The sequence below is a fragment of the Parus major genome, chromosome 1 (assembly GCF_001522545.3).
Source record: "Parus major isolate Abel chromosome 1, Parus_major1.1, whole genome shotgun sequence".
NCBI classification, from domain to species: domain Eukaryota; kingdom Metazoa; phylum Chordata; class Aves; order Passeriformes; family Paridae; genus Parus; species Parus major.
Window position 1 is genome coordinate 108,579,761 of NC_031768.1, and position 20,262 is coordinate 108,600,022.

Below are 20,262 nucleotides of genomic sequence, written 5' to 3' on the forward strand. Positions count from 1 at the left end.
AAATAAAATGTCTGAGGTGTTTAGGTGCTGCCTAGATGTTGTGATACTTAAAATTTCTTAACTGGGAATGAAGGTGCAAGGTCTCAAACAAGAACTAATGCCTCCTCACCATCCATCCCTTAAGATGGAAATCCTTCTGAGCATTTTAATATCACTCTAAAATTATCCCAGCTCTTGTGCATTCCTGCAGTCTCACTCAGAACAAAGTTTTGCTACATCTGAAGGAGTGTGTTGAGAGAAAAGGATGGAGGCAATGGTTACACCAACAACTTCCAAACAAGACCAGACAGAAGAGCCACTCTGCCTCTACTTTCAATCACTTAGATCAGTTACTGATGGTCTTCTGGTGGATGCTTATCAAGATACAGCAAAGCAGATCATCATATCCTGAGTACTGCATATTCCCACAGTAGGTCATGCTGGCCCCTCTGCCTTCTGTCCTTTCTGGCCTTGCCTTGAGAAATCTGAATTACAAGAGCAGGGGAAAACAGAGCACAGGCACTCATTTTACTTTTTAAGCTCTATTATTACTGCCAATAAGTTACATTTTGAAGGTTAATGTTCTGTACTAAGCAGGAGACTTAATTTTTGAAAAATGTCTTACATCTACCAGTGGCATGGGTACAAAAGTATAAGAGCTTTTACTTTTCCAAGTTTTTGTAACACATGCAGCACTGATGCTGTAACTCATGATTTGCTCAGTGCTCTCACCCTTCCTTCAGCAATAAGGAAACCAGAACTTCCCAAAGTTGCACTGACAACCTCAAGAAACCACATCACCTCCTGTCCTAGCCTACCCCACAGAATCATAGAATTAGTAAGGTTGGAAAAGAACTCCAAGATCATCAAATCCAGCCCTTGACCAAACACCACCTTTTCAACTAAACCACAGCACTAAGTGCCACATCCAGCCATTTCTTGAACACTCTAGGGATGTTGGCCATAATGCCAACAAACAGGTCTGTAACCTCAAAACCTGCCCCAGAACATTCTGAGCTGTAAGAACTCATCTGATACCAAATAACAGCCAAATGTTAGCATAATTGTATTCCAGATAAATTACCATGTTATTTGATAATGTGTGAAAAATTATTAGGTTTTATCCTCTTTTTCCCAGGAAATCAATGATAGTTCCTTATTTTTGTCACTTTTTCTTCTTTTTATTTGTTTTTCTCACTGACTGCTGCTCTCCTTCGAAACAAGAACTGCTTTTGTTATCTGATTTTCTACATTTTAAGCACATTAGCTATTTAAAGATTTTATATTTAAAATTAAATCAGCCTACTCTTGGTAGAATGATATATTTCTGCACTTCACAGTGCAGACTTTTCACAGTGCATATTCCTTTGCATTATGTTTCCTCTTTAGGCAGTTGCTTGCCGTGAGACACCGCTAACTGGGAAAAAAAAAGATATTAAAGTTGGGAGAATGCAAGAAACAATGCTTTGCACTTCAAACATCACATACTCTGGCATGTTTATCTCTTTAGCTTAATAACAGCAGGTTAATACAGCAAAATTCCAAGTGCCCCAGGCTCCTATTGCAGTCAGTGGGAGTTGACAATTAGCACCTGACAGATGCACTGGGGTGCTAAAAGCTTGAGACACACTAAAACTGCTGGTTTGGCTAAACAGCACGGGCTTCCTTCCCCTTTCCTTTAACTGGTCATTTATCTTCAGGAAAGTACAAGTCAGGCCTTTCGATTTCTTGAGTTCCTCAAGTGGAGTCGATTTCTGGAATGTCCAATCCTGCACGGCCCTTGCTGCTCATTAACTCCTTACAAAGTATTTCTGTCATCACCAGCTATGCTTTTATGTGAACTCTGGGAAGGGGGAGGTCCTGGCACTGGTCTCTAAGCTTTTAAACAAACATTCCCAGTTATTTGATGAGATCCTGAAAATTATTCTGAAAAATCATTTCCTTCCTCTGAAGTAGATATTGCCATTTATGGAGCCTATATTACATTTTTGTGCTTTCTTGCAGGTTTTTGGCAGTATCCAGTGTTGCTAAGGATGATTTAATTCCTACTACCAGTCCTATTCCCAGAGGTAGCTTCTCCAAGGTGGCTCCTGACATAGGAAATGGTGAGTTGCTTTTTACCTTCACACAGAGAGATTTTATACATGTGTTTGTGGTGTACCTGCTTTAGAGATCAAGTTCATTTGGTTGGGTCTTCCATAGGGATTCTGCAAAGCAAGTTGAACACAGAGTTTTGCTGACCTCTGCCAGACTGACCTTTCCTTAAAGTAGCACAGGAGGAGAGAAAAGTCTGCACTGCAAAAAGCCCCAAATGGGAGCAGGGAAACACAGCCAAGTGAGGGTTGACCTGTGGGGTTATTGAAGGCTGAATGGGGCAATCTGAGCACACTCAGTGCAGTGGAAAGCTGCAGACCAGCCAGGAAAAGATGTCAAGGAGGACAATCAGTTGAGAAAAGGAGAGCAGAAGGATGACTGAACAAATGAAGAATGTCTAGCCCAGTCTGAGAAATTCAGGCACTCCAGAAGCAGCTTAGTGTGCAGTCCTAGATCTGAGAGACCTTCTCCACAGCCTTGGACATTTAAACACTCAACGTCTACTTTAACTGAGAGGAAAAAAACAATGGTGCCAATATAATGCTTCATTGCACAGATATATTTTAAAGACTTAACCTTTGCAAGACATTTTGAAGATGGAAAGCCCAAGAGCACAAAGATATTTTATGAGAAGACTTTTCTCAATTTTTGTATTAGCCACTGTATGCTCGATTTTATTTCTGGTTTTGCCTTGTGCAGATTTACCAAGTGACTTTTTCCATAGTCTTGTAGATTTTTAACAACAAAGATTAAATCCCAGAATCCTTGTTTCCTGTAGTTGTTCAAATACAACAGCTTAAGACTGATAACATTTCAGAAAGGACAACTGGTTTAAATACAAAAATATTTAAAAACAGAAGGGTAAAACTTCTTACAACAGTAACAGGAAAAAAATTGTCATTTAACACTGAAACATGTGAATAATAAAGCCAAAAGAAACAAAGCGAATCTTCAGCAACCATTTAATTGCCTGAGCAAATACACATGAAATATGATTGCTCTGAAGTGAAAGTGAAAATTCCACATGTTGAGACAGAGTAATGTGCCACTGTTTGACATTCAGAGATTTTCTAAGGTATTTGATCACATTGGATTTTTTTTTGCTAGAGGAAGAAAAAGACTTTTAAAGCTGATGTGTTCCCATGTTCAGCTCTCCCTACCTTCACCTATATCTACACCAGTTCTGCCCCCTACCATCTCAGGATTGTGTCCACACTCTCAAATATACAGCAAATTGCACTTTAAAGTGCAATTTACAGTGAGAGGTAAACACAAGGTTGCTACATTTGTAATAATGGAACAAACAAAAAAGGTCACTGGGTAGCTGTAAAATGGACTAAAGTCACCCAGTTGGCTCATGGTAGTGTTAATACCATGAAACACAGATTTTAGTGAAAAATAGGTCAGAATAGGGGCCAGTTTCAGCCCTTACAAGCCTTTGCTGCTGCCATGAAGAATATATACAGAAAGACAAAGTTCCCAAATTTGTATCATTTCATACTTCTAAATTGGATTTTGTCTTGGCCAGGAATTCCTCCAAGTGCCATCTGTACACTTAACAGAGAAAAGGAAGACTTTTCTACTGTATCTGGAAAGTTCAGCAGATTCAGGTGTGGGGAGTGCTTGATTTGAAAGCTCTTTCCTTTACTCTTATCATTTCTAAAACCTATTTTCTCTCTTCTACTTCCTGTTTTTTATGTAATAAGAGAGAAATTTTGGCTGTTCCTTAATTCTACTATAATACCTGTGGTGACATTAGAGAGAGAAATTACCTGGTGGGAGAAAATGAAAGTGAGGTATAAACAGGGCTTGTTTCTGATGGAAATGGTTTTCCTGGGTGCATGCTGTTTTCCAAAAGACAATGACAGGCTGGCAGCTCGAAGAAAACAGGTCTTGGCAGCACATGTTAGTGAGCCAAACATTTTCTAACACCTTGTGTCACACAAAGCACTTTCATACCATCTGTGCTCCAGCAGCGAAGGGCTGTTCTGTCCCAGGCAGAACCTTTTGTCTCTGCAGAGTCACGGGATGCAGAGAGCAGGTTTGTAACACCTGTCTGAGGCTGGATGTGTGCAGGGTGTCAGCTCCTCCTGTGAACCCTCTGTGTGTCCCTGAGTGCCCACAGCCTGCCAGGAGCAGCAGCTCAGCTCAGCAGAGAGGAGGCAGATGGGCACTGGTTTTCTTGTTTAACGCTGCCTTGGCTGGCTGAATATAAGAAATAAAGATGGGAGGGGGAGGAAGAAGGAATGCAATTCAAAGGCAAGCATGTGCCTCATTAGTGCTCACTATGCAAGTTCCTTAAACTCTGGAGAAGGTAAAAATATTTTTCACCATGTTTTCAAATATTTATTTTAAAAAAAGGACTTTATAAGGACAACATATTTCTAAGATAAATATAAGTAGCACTATCTGCAACTTAAATAGAGACCAGGAGGGTAAATAGAAAGCATACCTTGATTACAATAAATTGTCTTCTTTGAGCAGCTTTGGTGTTTGTCATTATTAAGTTGTATGTTTCTCAGCACTGGAAGAAGGGAAATCATTAAAACTAACACTTATATAAGTAGCATAAAGGATTGTCCCTGATAATCACTATCAGGCACAGGTTTTGTGCTAGTAAACTCCCATATGCCTATGGCAATTTAAAACTAACTGTGTTGCCAAAATTTAATGTGATGTGTCAGAATTAAAAAAAAAAAAAAATCTCTGGAAAAAGAAAACAGCCCCTCCCATGCAGTAAGCCCTAAATGCAATCTCTCCTTTCAGTACTGTCATCTTTGAGGCTCAATATTTTTCTCATTATCATCCCTGTTTCATGGATTTTTTTCTTACTTTAATGAATTTCTGTTCCCAGTCACATAGCTATTTTCTTGGCTATCTTGCTTCATTATGCTGATGGAAGCAGCCTTTTAATTTAAGACATTATTATTAAAAGTAATGCATGAAAGGCTTATCTGAAAGATATATTGGGTTGGCAGTAGATGCAAATCAAAATGCAACTGTCTAGGTACTCAATTATGTATTTTAATGGAAGACTTTGAGTAAAGCTCAGGCAGGAAGGGAAAAAGTACTTATCAGCATCTATCATTTAAATTACCAGCATATTGGTAGACTGTTCCTATATTTCCTACCCCTCAATGAGACTGAATATGGGTCAGTGGGCAGCAGCTGGCTTGTGAAGTCTCCGTCCTTGGAATTCACAGACAGCAGTTTTCCAGAAGCACAAGGTATTCCTGCATTTTTTTTCTCCCATGGATTCAATACTTGCATCTTCCAACAGCTGGTAGGCTCCTTCATCTTTTGTAATCCATGTAAACATTTACCATCTACTTGCCTTTGAATGGACCCCATACTTTTTTCTTTGGTGTCTTGGGAGATTCTCTCTGTGACTTAGGCTGAGGGTGCTCCACAAGAATGCACATGGAGTGATGCCTCCACTGGGGCACTCATCACACATTCAGCTGTCACAACTACATTTGGGGTTACTTTCAGGTTTCAAATTTGAAGGGCTTTTCTTCTCAGATCAGTACAGCACAAGTGACTGAGGTTTATTGAAGAGGGTAAGAGCATCCTGCAGGCTCCTGCTGACCAAAAGCTCACATGGCACAAGTCCTACATGAGCAGAGAGGATGTCAGTGAGTTTAACCCCTGCAGTGCTCCATGGAACTCAGCCTTAGCTCTTTGGAGATAAGTTTGATGGGTTCCTTACTGCTCAGCTTCCTGGCAGCCACCTCAGTCCAAGTCCTTTGCAATGCAGCAGAGATTGCAGGGATCTCTGTAATGCTGGGATCTGGGATCAAGCATCCTGAACAGAAAGATCAGAAAATAGGCACACAGACACTTCTAAAACCTGAATGAAGACTCTCTGTAACTTATTCCTTCCTAAAGAGGAATGAAATGCAGATTTTAAGAGCCAGCATTTAAGCTCACATATTTCTGCGCATGTAAGGAAAGCAAATGTGCTCTGAAAGAAACCTCAAGGTCATGGAGTACTCTGCTTCACTGTAGAAGCACCTCCAGCAGGACAGAGAATGAGCTTGTCATCTCACTCTGTAACTGATTCATATCTAATACACAGCTTAATTTAATTTATTTTTTTTAATTGCTGTCCATCTTTTTTATTTTATAGCAGTCTGTCAGCTGAAAACTGGCTTGATGGTCAAACAAAATGTCACCATATAAATATTAACTTTTCTCTATTTGTGGTGGCTCAGCTTAAATGACTTCTGGAGTTTGTAGACAGTAACAATGCTGGTAGTGGTAAGTTTTGCCACTTGCTAAACTTGCTAGAGTTTATCAAAACTTTTGGATCATCTACTTTTATTTCTGATCTCTGTACCTGCACTCAAAATTTTAACATATGCACCGACCTAGACTTTTAACAGCAGCTTAACAAGAAGTCATCAAAGCATAAAGTTAGGATTTAAAATGGAAATCTGAAATGAAGGGAAAGTTCAGATTGAAAATGGAAAACTGCAAAGAAGATAGGCCCTGCTTGCAAAAGGGTTTCATTTTGGTATAGTTCCCATTAATACAGAATAATTGCTTCAGCAGGGCTTTTTTGTTCAAATATTTAGGAATTTTCCTGACATTCACTCAAATCCTAGCAGCCTTAGCTGCTACATTCAGAAGGGCTGATAATTTAAAGATTGTTTTACTTTCACACAGTAGAGTTAATTCAAAGAGTTTGATCAAAATTCTCACCTGCTAAATTTGACTTTGAGCTTATTTTAATTATACCGGAACCTTCTAACTTGTTAAAAAAGTCACTGAGATGCCAAACTTAAATCAGAAATTCAGGACAACTGGTACAAACACTGAGGCAGAAGAAGAGGACCTATCAGAAGACTGTACTTAATGAGATTTCCACAAGACATCTGAAATGCTGACCTTTGCCAAGTGCTTCTTTTATCATGTATTGCCAGAAATATGTTACTTCTTTAGGTTATGTATCTGCAGCAGAGTCTATCAGCTAAAATCATGCAAGTTGTAATTCTGCTGAAGCCAGTGCACTCTGGGGAGGACAATTTTAGCTACAAATGAATAGGGTCATTTACAGTTAAGATAAGGGAAAGCAAGTTACTGATAGTTCAGTAAAATGCATACATTTATAATAATAAGGGGAAGAAACGTTCAGACTTTGAAAATGTGTTTTCAAAAATTATGGTAACGACAACATATTTGATAAGCTTGTGTCCTGTTTTGAACAGAGTGTTGTCATCACCTAAACATGTTTAGCTGAATTAAACTAAGCTCAGTTCTTGCAGACAGAGTTGGTACAGCAAAGGTCAGCACATTCACTTTCAAAAGGCTCAGCAGATGAATGCTCAAATTTGAGATTTTAGGACCTAAGATGCAGTACTAAAGGGTTTTCTCTCTTTGCACTTCAATCTCCTTCAGGGAAGAGACATCTTTTTCCCTTTCAAAAATATGGGATTCTCAGGACACTAAACACCAGGACTATGCTGTAGTAGGATCAATTAATATCTATTAAAATCTATTCCCGCTGTCACAACTATCACAACAACACCTTTCCCACCAGAAAATTGCCAAATCTCCCTTATTCTCAGACAAAGCTTAAAAACCTGAAAATAAAGGTTAGAACTCAGCTGACCAAAGACAGACACCTTGAACCAATCATTCCAACTTTCTTTTTGCAGTCATAGAGAGAAGCAGACACTCATAAGGTGCGAGGCATCTGATGTAAATAGGTCAACACAATCTCACCCCAGTATTTGCTTCACTTCTTTCCCACAAAGGGTGCCTAGAGTCCCAAAGAGTACCCATCTAGCACAAATTGCTTTTAGCTTAGGCAGACACATAAAATGAGGTGAGAGGAATTCTACTGAAAGAAGCTAAAAAACTTAGAAAATGGCCATTTCATTTCCCTTTATATGAACAGGTGCATGAAACTTTCTCACTTAGTAGGAGTTGGTGGCTTCAGGAAGAGGATTTTATCAGAAGCATAGGAAAGAAAAAGAGGGGAGAGAAAAGCTTTAATTCATAGGGAAGATTAACATAAGAAAATGCCTTTTGCAATGTCCCCAGTGGAGGGGAACAGGTAGCATGTTTTGTTCAAGAAACGCTGGCAAATCTTTAGTGAGCAGCAAATTCCATGGTTTCCTCTGTGTGACAGCTGTTGTGTGCTTTCAGAGTCCTTGCTGCAGAGCTTTTTGACAAGGTCTATGCTGTTGTGAGCCTTGTCTCCCATGACAGCTAAGGGCTATAATCCCTAAAAATCAAAGCTTGCATGTAAATGTTGTCCTGAAAGAGTGTGTTGGGTTTTATTGGAGCCTGTCGTTAGAAACTTTTCCCCTGGGGTCTTTCAAGTCCTTGGAAAGAAAGATCGATATTTCTGTAGAGAAAAATACAAGGCAGCCGATTGAAAATATTACTTATTCTAAATACAGGATTTCTTGATGTGCCTCTGACCCAGAGCAGATTCCAGAGATTAATCTGCTAACAAAGAGCTGTTTGACAATGCAGGATCCTTTGGAATCAGCTGCTGACATGCTGGAGATGATGGAGCACCTAAGAGACTGATAATAGCCTGGAAATGGAATAGAAATACAACGCGTTGTGTTTTTCCTACGAGGAAACAAAACTGAGCACTGGCATTCTTTGCAGAATTCATTTCTCAAAAATCTGTGAAGTCTGTACTAAGCCTGTAGACATTGAGAGATTTTATTTTCTGTTACTCAGATTTAACTGAGCATCCACAAAGATGTCAAGGCCATGTTTCTCACCAGCAAGGTCATCCATGTCAGATGTCGAGGTCATAAAAGACAGCTAGAATTTCTCAGCCCAGAAAAATATTCAAAGACATTTTACATTGGCAAGAACAACTTTTCTCTATCTGCCTCTGAAAAAACATGGCTGTTGGAAAATATTCTTTTATTTCCTGGAAATGTTTCTTTCTTCTTTTCCTACACTGAAAAGAAAATAACCCAAGGCAGACAGAAATTTCAACCAGCTGGTTAAGGTTAGCTTAGAAAGTAGAGAACAGTAAAGAAATAGGGCTTTGGAATAGAAATTTTGAGACAGTGATCATCAGATCTTCACCTATCCCAGCACCAAGCTGGAAATTTAGATTTAATTCTGTACTCCTTCAAGGAGTTGTTTACCTGGCCAGGCAAACAAAGGTCCAGTTCTCTGAGGTCTGTTATGAGAATAGTATTTCCTTTACTTTGGAATAGGATTTGGTTCTAAATTATAAATGTGTCATAACTGCCAAGCTGGACAAACACATGTCATGCCTTCAGATGTATCTGAAAGTGTACATAGGATAGCAAAAAAAAAAAATAATCAGAAGCTTGCCTGCTTAAATATGATTAATATTAAGGCAAAGTAAGCAGTTTACATTTTGTTATTGCAGCTTACAAAAAGACAACCCTAAAACACAAAAATGCTGTGTCTTACCAGGAGGAGACATTTTAAACCCATATTTGAACTTCACATCTTCAGGTATCTTGGTCATTGCCTCCATGAAATGATTTCTAAAGTTCAGTAATTAGCAGTTATTGCACTGATTAATTATGTAAAATAAGGAAGCAGCTGAGAAACCTGCTGTGGATTCAGGCTGGCATTTAAAATAATAGAAATGGACTATTTGGCAACAAGGCTGATTGCCAGATGCTGAGCTGCTGCTCAGAGAGATGGATTTTGAACTGACCCATAAGAAGAAAGGGCAAAAATTGACAGTTTTGCTGCTCTTGCTCATCAGCAAAATGAAATCGCTGGGTCTGCTCCTTTTTCTTTCCCATATCTTTCACTGCTTTAAGACACACAAACATTAGCCCAAACTTTCAACACTTGCAATTTACATTTCAAAAAGATAGAACAGTTCCATGACTTGGAAGCCACAGATATATGTCATAAGTAGGCTCAGGTTTGCTTAATTAATTTATGCATTGAGTAAGCTGTGAATGTGTCTGAGGTACCAAAATATGAATATGAAGGTCTGTATGGAATTACCCTGGAGTGGTTATTTGCTCATAATTGTGTTACTGCAGAAGTGCCTCAAAACCCAGGCACTCATACTGAACACAAATACAATAATAAGTGGTCCATTTGCTAGAGAGCTTTCAGTATGAATAGGCAAAGTGAAGGGCAGGGGAAAAGTGCTTTTGAAAACACTTGTGGTCTTTTGTAGGCAGATAAATTGTAACAATTTAACTAAAGCCCTTTAGAAGCTGAAGTTACACCAGGCAATTGAAGATGACATAGGTAAGGATTTAATAGTTCACATCTGCTGCCCATCAAACACACCTTCAGTGGTAAACTCACAGCCCTAACAATGTTTCCACAGGCAGCTGTTTTGTTCTATACCCAACACATGGATGTTCCTGTACCCTGCTGTCCTCAGGTATTAACTCAAAACAGCTTAAAATGTGTTTTGGGCTCATAATCCTTCAGAAACAATATAACTGTGAAAAAATTCACTGTGGTCTAATAAGCAGGTGGGCTTTTTACACCACAAGGGGACTGGCAAGCTGTAGTTCCAGCTTCTAACTTTTCCATCAAGCATGGCAACTTTGTGCTTTCACCAGCTTCTTATTGGAAAGCAGAGAGGAAAAACAAATAAAAACAAACAAACAAACCAAACTTAGCATGGGTTTGAAGGAACCTGTGCTCTCCACATTTTTTGCAAGCTCCAGAAGAAGAGAGCAAGTGAGAGTTTGGAGGTTTGGTGCCTTGCTGCTGCTGCCAGTTCTGGGTGGCTGGGCTATGGATGCAATCACAGAAGTCACAGCACAGCAGAAGTACAGAGGATACTCGTGCCTGTTTCAAACAAATCAGCCTCCTAATCTAAAGAATGTTGAAAGAACATTTCTTGGTATCTTAGATACTCCAGTGGTAGAAAGAGATAATGGCAAAAGGTTATCCTACAGAAAGTCATAATTTTGTGGAAAAGAGGGGAGTATCCACATTCCTGAGATTATCTGAGGATCCAGCTAGAAAAAAAATAAGTCATACAGAGGAAAACCTAAGGAAGTCAAACTAACTAGAGGCTTTTTTGTGCTTTGAAGTGCTGGGCTAACTTGCCAACTCCTGTGTCTCCCTCCCATTCCCTCATGAGCCTCACATACAAAATGATTTGTGTTTAGCAACAGCTTTTATAGCTCAGCGTGCTACAAGCTCTGGTACAGCACAGCCCTCACTTATTCTCAGCTGAAGAAAGGCAGAGTTTACAGCAGCAGCTGGGGAAACGAGTCATTGTGCCAATGGAGGGGAGTGACTGAGCCCTCTGGCTCATCAGGGCCCAGAATCCAACACTAAAGGGGAAGCTGCTACTTTACCACAGAAAAGTTTTCAGCCTGGGCTAGAGGAACCCTTCCAGTCTATTAACAATCTGGCAAAAGCTTGCATGCAAGAATCCTACGGCACTAAACAGAACATCATCCCCGTTAAGTTCTTTATAATTCACTGCTATGAGCCAATAAGATCTTCCTTGTCACTACACAGGTATTTTTCACTAAGACCCAAAAAACATTCACTTTGTGACACCTTCTAAATACAACCACACGGGAATAGTCCTGCTGAAAACAGCTTAGGAGTTTGGGGGATGGAGGTTACCTGCAGAGTCACCACGTGCAAGTTAACAGTGGTGGATGCTTACCCGTGAATTTGCTGTGATCTTTTTCAAATCTATTTTTATTGTTGGCTGTTTCAGCATCCTGTGGTGATAGGTGCTGCAGTTTTAATAATTTCATAGCCAGGCCTCATGAATTTGGTGGCAGGGCATGTGTGTTGTTATTAAAACCATGCTTGCAGGTACCTTCCCTGATTCCACTGATTTCTCTGTAATTTGTTTTGCATAGCTAAAAGATAGATTTGCAGCTTTGGGCCTCAGAAGCTGAATATGCATTATAGTGAGTTTTAAAAACACAGGACAGGCTTTTGCTTGTGCACTTCATCTCTCAACAGTTCTACATCACTTACCTTCAAATGACTTACCTTCAAATAATAACTTTGCTAGTGGAAATTAAAATTCAGAAACTTTCTCCAAGTTTAGGATTCTCCTCCCCAGTGATGAGCATCTGGGAATAGCCAATATAGTTACAGCCCTGAAAATGATACATAAAATGCATATTTAAAATTTTGAACAAGTCTGACACAATTGTATAAATTTTACTTAAGGTAATTTGAACTTTGAAAACTCTTGTTTGAACTGCCCTCACAAAGGCATTTTAACACTGAAAAGAAAAAAAAAATGTATTTGGTTATACTTTAAAAGTAAGAAAAAAGAGCTTTCTTAGGAAAGCTTTCAGAAATTTTAGGACCAGAACAGAAGACTAGCACTTACATGAATTCATTATCTGCTTCAAAACAATTTATTCAGAAGCAGTGGAACAGAAACAAATTAAAATGTCCCTTTAGATTTCACTCAGGAAATATATTCTTTTATAGGCCTTTGACTCCAACCTTCTAACAGCTAAAATTAACTTTGCATTACTGAAACAGATAATGTATTGTCCTTATTCTGTTCAGAGATAATACAGTAAATACTGATTAGGTTTAACATATTAGGTTTAGAGCAGAAACATTTCTTAATTTATATTAGTTTGTATTTGTGAATGATGTCTAGCTGCCCGCTAGGCTTCACTATTTCAAAACTTTATTTAAAATCAACATGTCAGCTTTAATATTTTTCTGTTGTGGGGAGGTTTTTTTAGTGCTTCTATGCGTATGTATTTATACAAATATTTCTTTAAGTCACTAAAATTTAATAATAAACATTCTCTTTATCTTCTGCTGCCTGCCAGACAGCTCGCTTGTACAGAAGAAAAAATCCTATTTTGGATTAAATCAGTTATGTATTTTTAGGGAATGTAATAATCTTCGTACAGTAGCATAAAAATGATGACTTTATAGTGCCATAAAATGTGTCCTTTTCCCAGGATTTTCAAGCCTGCAATATGTAGGTTAATACAATCAAATCCCAACTACATAATGTGGCTCACGGTGATGAGAATGATGTAAAAGCACCAGGTGCATTATAGCTAAGGTGGATGGTTTGGTGGCTTTCTTAAGCAATCCTGTCCCTTTTCACTTCTGGAAAGACAACTTGGTCAGTGCATGAATTTTTATGTCACACAGTGACATAAACCAACACCCCTGACCACCCCATTTATTCCAAAGGCTCTGATATATTTCTTAATTAAATCTTGACAATGGAATTGTAGTTCATGAAAACAATCCACAGTGGTTTGCAAGCCAGTGTGTGTGCATATTAAACCAGCACTTGACCAGATTGAGTTTTTTACAGTTCAGTCAGATATAATGCTTTGAAAGCATTATCAGGGATAAGTGGTGGGTATTTGAATAATAAGCACTCTATGTCTGCCTCTAGGATGAAATACAAAGCTCCTCAGGCAGTCTGCAGGGCTGTAAAGCTCAGTCAGAATGTTTGGTGTTTTGTTCTGCTGCAAGCAGCCATAGTTTACTTAGACACCAAGCTATTTTTCTGATCCTTTTTCCCTGGCAGCAGTGGTGCCTCATCAGCCCATGCAGCCAGAGGTGTTATTATTCCCATTCTCTCTAACTCCCCTCTCTGACCTATATTCACTCATCTGTTTGTTAGTCTTTCACTTACAAACAGACTTAAAATGTTACTATGTGAATTCAAACCTATGTTAATAGATAACACCACCCACTCCTACTAAATAGAAATACTATTTTTCACCATCTTACAAGTTTAGAGCCATAATTAAGATAGATTTCAAGCATACTTTAAACATCTCAGCCCAAATGCATGCACATTTCAGAAGTGCTCTTATTAGTAACTTGGTGATAATTTTCTTCTTGCAGTTAGAGGTGAATTTTATTCCTGAAAAACAGACTTGCTTTTCAAAGGACAAAGCTAATCTTCCCATTTATTTGAAATCCTACTTTTCATTTGAAACAGTGACAGTTTTGACCTTGCTTGCTCTGTGGTGAGTCCTTTACAATACCAAATGCACCAGCCAAGCCAATGTTCAGCAGCATGTAAGAAGCCAAAGAGATTGGAAGTGTAGTACCTCAGTTAAAAATTGTCACCAGGCAATTTGAGGCCAATGTGAAAATTAACATGGAAGTCTTAAGGGTAACCAGGAATTCCCATTCCAGTTTGAAATATTCCTACAGAGGTATATTTTCTACACAGGGGAAGTAGATATCTAGAATTTATTCTTCATTTAGAAAATTAAAACACTGAAATTGTACAATAGGCACCTGAAGCCACATGGAAATTGTCTCTGAGCTGCACACCAGCAAAAAGAAACACAGCCACCAAACCAGCTGGTGTAGATGGTCTCAGGCTGCCCAGACCTGGCACCCTCTGGAGCAAACATAATTTGACAATAACTAATTTTTTGGAAAGAAAATAATGAAAAATTGCTGCATGGCCAAGATGTTCCTGAAATGTCAGGAGAAAATGAGGTAGACCAGAAAAGTTCCTGGGGGAAGTGCTGCCTGCACTGCATTTTTACACTTATTGATAGGTATAAGTTTTCTGCCCTTTAGTTCTTATCAGCCCTTTATTTGCAAGAGCCAAGAACAGAGATAAAGACTGTCAGGTGTGAGTGTGCTTAGAGGACATCAGCTGGAACTGATTCTCTAGGAACGCACAATTCATCACAGCAACTCATTTTACTCAGTTTCATGGTCAGCACAGGAAGCTGACCCCAAGTTTGAGCCCCAGAGCAATCTCCAGTGTTCTTCCAGAGCCAGACTTAGCACCTGCTGGGCCAGTCCATTTGCCAGGTTGTTATAGTGGGAAATGCTGCAGCCATGACCCAGGGCCAAAGCAATGTTTGATTTGAGCCTATAACATCTCTCAGATATTCTCCCTCAGGCTGGTAGCTCTTGTGGCACCACCAAAACACAGTTATTATATATAATTCTTATCACATGGTTGGGGTTTTTTTCAGGTAAAATCTAAAAAGACAAAAACCCACGTCCTAACCTGGCAGAGTAACATTTTCACACCATAACACTTGAATTACATGGCTGTGCTATGGCATGAGGGAGTCAGAATTTGGATACAAAGGATGCTCTTGGAAAGGGACAGATGTGGTGCTACCCTGTATCATTCCTACTGCCCTGAAGCAGGTTCAGGTATAAAACCTGAAGGCTTTGGTGCTCAGGTTTGTCCTGTTAGAAACTGGCTTGTTCTCTAAGAGAGACAATTTTAGTGCATGAAGAGTGTGAATAATAAAGCAGAAGGCAAAAAGGCAGCAGAGCCAGAGTGCAAGGAGAGCATCTCCTCAGGAAAATGAGGGAAAAATGAAAGAGAGCTTGAGTGAAACCATGACAGGAAAGGATTTATGAGGCATAACAGTCCACAGTAGCCCACAACCTTTTCTAGCCCTCCTAGAGGAGAGATTGATGTTTTACACATTGGGATCAAATTTAGGAAAGGAACATGAGGAATTCTAGAGGAAGTCCTCTCCCTTGCATCTCATAGCTAGTGGTGACAAAGTCAAGCAGTCATCATCATCATCAAAGTCATCAGGTCTGTGGGTAAGACAGAATTATATAGGAAAATTGTTTATTTCAGATTAATTTCTATAATTTTAAAATAGTACCCTGGTAGTTAAATAAAAATAATAGATATTCTTTCTAAATCAAATTTTTTTTTAGTTTTTTCAAGGATTCTAAATAAGATAACAGTAAAGGTCATAAAATGATATATTAATATTTATCTGTGTAAACGATAGGAAGACTTTTAAGGAACACATTTTACATACAGTGCAGTCAAAATTTAAACCATAAGTTTCCTTAAATAAGTGCATCTGTAAGAGATGCTGTTCAAGGAGTTTAGACAAATTATCAGACTGATATTTCTAGATACAAAGTCATTAAAAATATCTTCAGAATGATCTCCACATTAAAAGTGACACACTGAAGGATGACTTCATTTATTCTCTGACATTGAGTAAAGCAGGTTTCTCCTGCCCAGAAATGTAAAATAAATAACTGCAAACACCCATGGTGGAAAAGGAAAAACAATCACATCATAAAAAGACAAGTTACATAAGCATCATTTTAAGACATATTTGGGAAGGTAATACTTTTACCCCACAGCGAGTTAGAAGTACTCAAGGCGTTTTCCAGTGGTGTTTTCGCTATAGGTTTTTCCAAAATCCAGTGGAGGTCTCTGCCCCAAGCTCCATGGGCAGTGGCCTTAGGTTTCAGTAATGCACAGCCCTTTGTTTTCACTCTACACCTCCTGGATATCAGCTTTTCAAATCATCTTATCACTCCTGAAAATCAGAGATGGGCACGAAAGTCAAGCATTAGAGATAATACAGAGGGACAAGAGCCTTATTTAAGTGACTTCAAAGTCACTGATATTAGAACAGAAAGAGGATTAAAACTGATATTAAGATCCAGAGGCAAGTGTCAAATCCTGAATTTTAGTTTCTTTTTCCTTTCATTACCAATTCATCCTAAGGAACAAAATCAGCATGGCAACTCTTTTTTGTTTGGTTTGGATTTTTTGGGGATCTTTTTTGGGGGTTTTTTTTGGGTTTTTTGCAAAGCTGCAGGAAGTAAAAAATCACATTTAGAGTGGAAAATACATGGATAGATTTATGCATAGGCACCTGAATTAATTTCATGATTATTACATTCCTCTCTAAGGTATGAAACAGCAATTCTATTTCCCTTTTCACTCCTCTCTGGCAAACCTGAAGACCCAATAATGTCATACAACATATTGCAATGTGACAGCAGAGTGCTGTTATACCCTATACATGCATTTGTCATTTTAGGTGTGGGATGGGTTTCAATATATTCAACAACACTTTAAAATATTTGCCTAAATTAGATTTTTTACCTTCTGTTGTGCAAATCTAGATTATTTTTATCCATACTGGGGCATTCAAGCTAAAAGGAGCTGTTATCAACACAAACAGAAATATTTTGTAGGAAATAGAAATCCCTATGAAAACAAACAGGATGCAGAAGGAAGATGCTATATTCTGTAGCATGTACAGTAATAGGGATGCCAGTTTGACCAGATGTTTATAATTAAATAAGGAACAGCCAGACTACTACAAATATTGTAGTGCTCCTTGCTCTGCTCAGAAATCTGCACATCCAGAACTAAAATGTTCTGTTCATCCATTCCCTTTGAACACAAGAATATACTAGTAGTACAGGTAACAGAACTGAAGGGATACCCCCAAAAAAAGGATTTATAGACTCATGTTGAAGTTGATCTTATATATGGAAGGCAGTAGTCTGTAACCCAGATAATGCTCTTATTTTCATGTGTTGCTCCCAGTGCTTCTAACAATGTTCAGGACACATTTTGAACAAATACTAATCTAGAATATAATGCATGCATCACTTTTCCCTGCTCAAAGCACCTGGAATAACTGCCGTGCTTCTAACATATTTCCAGGTTGTTTGTTACAAGTGACTTCATAGCTCAGACATGACAAGAGCTGATAGAGAGCGGGAATTATTCCAAAAGTAATTTTGGAAGTGAAGGAACTGAAAATTTTATTGTATATTTATTAACTATGCTCATTAGCTAAGTCAGAATTTAGTTAAATTAATTAGATTTTAATTTAGTAGAATCATCTACCAAACAAAGTGCTTCCTTAACTTTTTGTATAGTTTACTTTGTGGTTTTTTCCTCAATGTGTTGCCATTTATCCTCAGTGTAGAACTAGCCTGTTTATACTTAATTTATTTGAAACTTGCCATGACTTGTAGAAAAGATACTACTTAAAGACAGTAGGCAATGAACCTGCCTTTTAAAACTACATACTCATTTTTTCCCTAAAATACTCCTTTTTTATTTTAATTCTTGACCTTCCCTGAAGGCCTATGGTATTAATATCTCCTGAGCTGCAAGTCCTCTTCTAGAACAACAGCTCAAGCACTGACATTTGCCTTTTTTTGGTAAAATGTGTCCTTGATTGTGGCACAACTCTGACAGCTCAGCCCTAAATCAAGAACATCTGTGGGCAAACTGGAGGAACAGCCCATTTCAAAAGAGACAGCCATTCATTGTCCACAGTGAATTTCAAAGCACTACATTGAGTTAGGAATAATCACCTGTCCAAAGCAGAGCTGTGAGAGACTCTGCAGAGAAGGACTGAAGGGATCACAATGCCATGCTATTGGAGAGGAAAAAAACCCCACAAAATATTATTGTGTAATACATAAAATGTCACTCCAGACCAGTCTGTTCGTTTTTGACCACTTTAGGAGGGTCAGAGTCATACTGGAAAGCCCACAGGAAAGAACAAGGAAAAAATTCAAATAAGTAGAAAATGTGGAGTAAGAAGAAATATCAAAGAATTCATGTTCTTTAGGCTAAACAAGGGAAGCACATCTGGAAGCCTAAAGGCTAGTGCAGTGAGGGAGGGACAAAAACAATCTTCATTCCCACCCAGAGCCCAGCATGCCTGACAACAAGAAAGGTTTAGCTCCAAATTCTGACTGTGTTGGGAGATGGTACCTAGGAATTGTTTATTTCTATTGCTGGAATGCCCTAAACAATAGAAACGTAAATATTTGTCAGATGTGACAGTAACACTGGCATGATGAAACACTAAAGATTACTGTTCAAAACCAGTTTTCCAGCAGATTATATTTCTGCCTTGTATATACTATGTTCACAAAGGGAATTTTGCCTTCACAGAAGATTAAAATTGGGACTGGCATAACTGGATGTTTGCTAGTGTAAATAAAAGTCTTTAAGGGGTAATAACTCCTTGAATTTTATTTTTGTCAACAGCACAGAGACTCTGGCAAAACATCAAAACCCAAACTTGCAGTCCTTGGAAGTCTTTCATTGCTCATTTCTGGAAAACTCAACAACTACTCAGACTTTCATATAAGCTTTTATTCTAGCTTTTATTTCAAAAATATTTACCTAGCATACTGACACCCTTACTTGTGTTTCACCTACTTCATGTCTTCCTTTTGATCCCCTCTCTAACACTTCACATTCAACATGTTGTCTGGGGACAAAACATCTTCTGCAGTTTACCAAAGCTGAGGTACCTACCTATGCATCAGAGGAATGCTCATGAGGAAGCAGGGGATGTTTTACACTCAGGGCTGGTGATTTGGCTGCACAGAACATAATTGCACATTTGGGAGGCGGTAACTTCTTAATTACAGTCCTCTGGGGAGTGGGAGGAATCAAAGCAGTGGCATGTCTGAAAGGGACTTGACAGAAGTAGCCAAAGTGGCCTAATCCCATCAGAGGAGAAAGTACTTGATCTGTGCTCCAGCAAGCGCCCAGCCTTCCTCTGGCACTGTATAATTAAGTATTTAAAATTTCTCCCCTCAGTGCACTTCCCTGCTTCTGCTCTTCTATCAGCTTCACCCCTGAAATCACCAGCCTGGTTAACCAGCCCTGATTTCTGCTTCCTGCCCCTGCACTCTCCAGTTTCAGTGGCTGGGGGTGAGACTGTGACTAAGGCACTGGGCTGGGGGTCAGCTCTCAGTTCCTGCATGGCCCATATCACACACACTCTCAGTTTTGGGTGGCTGTCATGAGGCACGTCAGCTGAATGCCCACGGGAACTCTGAATGCATGAAATTATCCTAGAAATGATCACTTTTTTAAAAGTTAAGGCCTGGACGTTGGAAAGAACTCATGCTTGAGAACAGTGTTGGAACACATGCTAGTTTTATTTATTTCAAAGTATCATCCAAGTTTAAAAAGAACTAAAACACATTGCTGGATCAGGACATGTGACTGACTAAAAAAAGGGAATATCCACACCACTTCTAAAGTGTGTCATTTTAAAAGGAATGCAATTATTCATTCTTCAACCAGCAGCCAACCTGCAGCTCATGGCAGTTAGGAACAAGCACTTTCTCCAGGCGTGCTTTTACCATGCATCCATTTCGTGCATTTTCCTGCTTATTGTCTAGCCCTAATGCCAAACAAAATCAGGATCTTGGAGTTGAAAGAGAAGACACTGATAAAATCAAGCGTGGCTTCCCTTACAAAGCAGTGTGAAGCAGGCACTTATTTTAGCTGAGGACCAGAGTGCTGCCCAGCCCTCCAACCACCACCAACCCAGAGACCACTTTGAACTGTTTCAGGTAATTTTCCTTACAAACCCCACATTTCACAGTGGGAAATAATGTAAGAAACTTTCAGGGTTATTATCTGTAAGTTCTCTTTCTGGGAATACAGCAAGCCACCAAATCCATAAGAAATAGGTACCA

The 20,262-nt window shown here is 38.9% G+C and overlaps 1 protein-coding gene across 1 annotated transcript in view; it reads left to right on the forward strand.

Moving 5' to 3' along the window:
- HTR1F (5-hydroxytryptamine receptor 1F) overlaps positions 1-20,262 on the forward strand; it is a 105,418-nt gene that overhangs the window by 46,184 nt on the left and 38,972 nt on the right. The window contains exon 2 of the mRNA XM_015626497.3: positions 1,984-2,084. The gene's annotated coding sequence lies outside the window, so the exon portion shown is untranslated. The remainder of the gene's footprint in view (positions 1-1,983; positions 2,085-20,262) is intronic.